Source organism: Mizuhopecten yessoensis, unplaced genomic scaffold (genome assembly GCF_002113885.1).
Source record: "Mizuhopecten yessoensis strain PY_sf001 unplaced genomic scaffold, ASM211388v2 scaffold9277, whole genome shotgun sequence".
In the NCBI taxonomy this organism is placed as follows: domain Eukaryota; kingdom Metazoa; phylum Mollusca; class Bivalvia; order Pectinida; family Pectinidae; genus Mizuhopecten; species Mizuhopecten yessoensis.
Window position 1 is genome coordinate 22,940 of NW_018407967.1, and position 3,814 is coordinate 26,753.

The 3,814-nt window shown below is 32.6% G+C and overlaps 1 long non-coding RNA gene across 1 annotated transcript; it reads left to right on the forward strand.

Moving 5' to 3' along the window:
* Positions 1-480: 480 nt before the first annotated feature.
* On the forward strand, positions 481-1,847 carry LOC110457628. Its single transcript, XR_002463708.1, has 3 exons — positions 481-566; positions 816-865; positions 1,180-1,847. It is a non-coding gene; the product is annotated as an uncharacterized LOC110457628 (long non-coding RNA).
* The last annotated feature ends 1,967 nt before the right edge of the window (positions 1,848-3,814 follow it).

Sequence of the window (3,814 nt, forward strand, 5' to 3'; positions counted from 1 at the left end):
CATCTTTTAATGGAACAGGTGGGGTAATAAGTTACCCCCAGTTTTTTTTGTTTGGTCAACAACACAATATTAATCAATACAATATTGTATATGATACATTTCTGTCTGTCTTACACAATGAACAGTTTTTGATATATAAATTACAGCGAGAAGATGCAAAACATGCAGCCAGTGGTTGTCACATCAAGATTCCCCCCAAGAACAAGAAAGTTGAGATTATTTGATAAAATCGTTGCATATTCAAATTCCTTTTTTAATGGGTCATCTCTATGTTAATGGCGCTTGTATTGAATAACAACTTCGTTTTATATTTTATTTTAAAAGATGTGACAGAAGGGGAAGATAGAGGGGTGGAAGGAGAAAGGAATAATGGAAAGGGGAACAGAAAAAAAAGATTCATTAGTGTAAAAAGGATAACTCAGATTCATTTTTCTTGGGGTTTTTTCGATCTAAATGTCGCCTGTGTTTCAATATAAATACTTTTTATATCTCATTTACAGACATTTGACAGGAGGAAAACAAGTGTCTAGGCAAGAGGAAGAGACAGAAGTGGAGAAGAGAAAAGGGTGAGATTCACTAAAACTTTCTTTTAGCCATCAGTGATAAAAAGATAAACTGTTTTATCACCTTTTCTTCATAAACCACCTCAACAACAGTCGAAATTGCATTAACTTTAATTAGTTTTAACTTGAAATTTGACACCTAATGATCTGCCCATTGTACCATATATATGTATTGACACCCACTGATCTGCCCACTGTACCCTATACATGTATTGCCACATGTCCTACATCAAACTAAATCTAACATTTCAGAGACATCGACATCTATGAGTTTACGGACGATGAAGCCGAGGAGGAGTATGGTAAGTGTGTGTTACTTTGCCTGTAAATCAAATATAATGTCACCCTGGGTACGAAACATTTATTCAAATTCTTTTATGATCAGAAATATCCATTTTTAGGATATTTCAAGGGAATGAATAGAAACTAAAGGTATATAAAACTTTTTTTTTAAATGTTGTATCATAAATAATTCCCATCGCTTAGTTACTTTTATCTGGATTCCTTTCTATTATTTATCATTGTCATTATATTTCTAAAAACCGGAGTGAAAGAGGATGGAAATATATAAAATGGCAAATCCAAAATATCTTAATGTAATTACTTTCGAATTCAGACGACGGTTATTACGACAGAGACTATAACCCCAAATTAGATACGGAGGACCAGGATATGGAGGGTGAGAATTGTCCCTTATGGATATCATGACATAAAGTGTGTGCTCAGAATTCAAAATCAATAAAAAAAGCAAAGAAATGACTTAACTTGATACACTTCAAAATGTTCAGGGAAAGGAACTGGTCCGGCTAGATAAAAATACAATATGGATATATCTGTGATATTTATTTCTATAGCACCGATTTTAATGATTTCGTTTATTTCAAGCACAAGCATTTCCTCTACATTATGTTTAGCATATTTTATCTGTCATAGCAAAAAAGACATATACCATTTGAATTTTTGTGTCTATCAATGTCATTACTCTCTAATTAAGAAAACGACCCAGAAGGTGAACAAGATGAAGAAATAGAGAGTGAGTATTGTTTAAGTTTATTGTTAGAATTCGTACTCGATACAACACTTTTAAAATGTGACCAAAGAATCGACTTACATTGAAACACTTCAAAATGCACAGGGGAAGGAAGTGCTCCGGTTAGATAAAAATACAATATCGATATATCTGAGATATTTATTTCAGTAGCAACGATTTAAATGATTTCGTATATTTTAAGCACGAGTATTTCCTTTACACCATGTTAAGATGGTATTGTTCAAGTTTGTTGTTAGAACTCAAAATCGATACAAAATGTGANGAAAAAAGAGTACAAAAAGCAAAAGGTACAGTATATATTTCCCCTTTCAATCAAAAGCTACTTACTAAGATATATATCCACGTCAATGATATAATGATAAGATATAAATCATCGACATTCAGTAAAAGTTGCAATATTTCGACGTTTCTTAATCAAATAGAAACATCTTGGTGACTATAGGTAGTGAAAATGTTTTATCTATCTGTTTCATTATTTGCATTATGTTCCCTGATTTCATTTTGATACGAATCATACGTACACACACACATATATATATACGCAATCACATTTAATTACGACTGAAAGTTTAAATTCACCTAGGACAAGCCATACGCTTACTCAACATTCAACATTTCAATACAAAAGGATTATCATGATGATTTCATTTCAGATGGAAGCAGGAAGAAAGCTGCAAAAGGTATAGTGAAAATATACTTATCTTCATACGGCCTTACACATACATCCTACGAAATACCATCCCGTGTAGTAGCTTACAACTACACAACAACTGAACCACGTCCGTCTTCGTTGGATAAAAGGTCTTATTTCAAGCGAAAAAAGTGTCCCATACTAGTTATCTGTAGATGACCAACACAAACGTGTCTTGCTGGAACGGAATCAATGGAGAAACTGTAATAAACAACAGCGTTGATTTTATTGGGAATAATTTGCAAAAGACAAATACAATTTTCATTCTTTTCAGTAATGATATTATCTAGTTTTATTGCTGATTATTTTTGAGGCATACTATGATAACATTTACTATAATATTTGCAAAGTTCAAACATTACATGTTTTATTTATTTACCTAATGAAGCTGAGTGTCCAGAATGCGGCCTTATGAAGGCCTGTGTCGCCGACCACCTCCGGAGGGTGCATGGTTGGGGCACAGAAGACTCAAGGGAATGGCGCTACAAGTCGTAAGTCACAGCTTTCAGACAATAGGGACTACAAACCACCACAAGATGCTATAAATGGCAAAGGAAACTGCCATTGTAAATCACAATTAAGTCAAACATGAAAAATACAAAAACAAACTTTCAAAGCACGATCTCACGTATTAATATTCATTACAAAAAAAAAGGTCGGAAAAGGATTGAAATATTTTGAATACCTTATTCACTAAAAAAATAAACAAGTTCTTCTTGATGATGATGATGATGATGATTGGAAAACGAAAGAAATAAAAAAAAACTTGATGTTGATGTGTGTGTGTTCGCCAAAGCGAAGGAAAATAATTGATTACATTACATTATTGCATCACAATCATTGCCAATTGGAACTAGAACATAGAATAAAGAGTTCGATTTTTGAAATTGAAAAGAAACTGTCATGTGTCTCTAAATGATGATAATGATGATTATTACAAATTGTAATGCACAAAACCATTTTTTTTTAAATTTACATTGTGTCTACTTTTGCGAATTCTAAGAGAATTCTAAAACATCACTATATTTTTTCAGGCCAAACAACGACAACGTTAAGGCCAACAAAACAAGGAAAAGCATGTGCCCACTTCTGGAATGTGAACTATGGGTTAAACAACCCGTGGTCCACTTCCAGAAGTACCACAAACTAAAGAAGAACTCCACAGAGTACACCAAAGCGTTGCTGATGCTCAAAAGCTCCAGCAAATCAGGTATCTGTTTAATAGTTATATAATTTATAGCATTTATTTGTATTTTTACATTTAGAAATTTTGGAAACAAAACTATTACTAATCGCCGGAATTGCTACATATGAGAGAATTACAGGATTATTACTCGGGAGAATTATTTCAGAATAAACATAAATAAATACAATGTGAAGAAAATGATTAATTGTATTATTCTTTTTTGGTTTCGCAAACACAACCAAGTACATATACAAACGGTAATTGTGGTTTTGAAATTTAGATCAAGAAATAAAATCTTGTGTATTTTATATGGCAGTATAGCC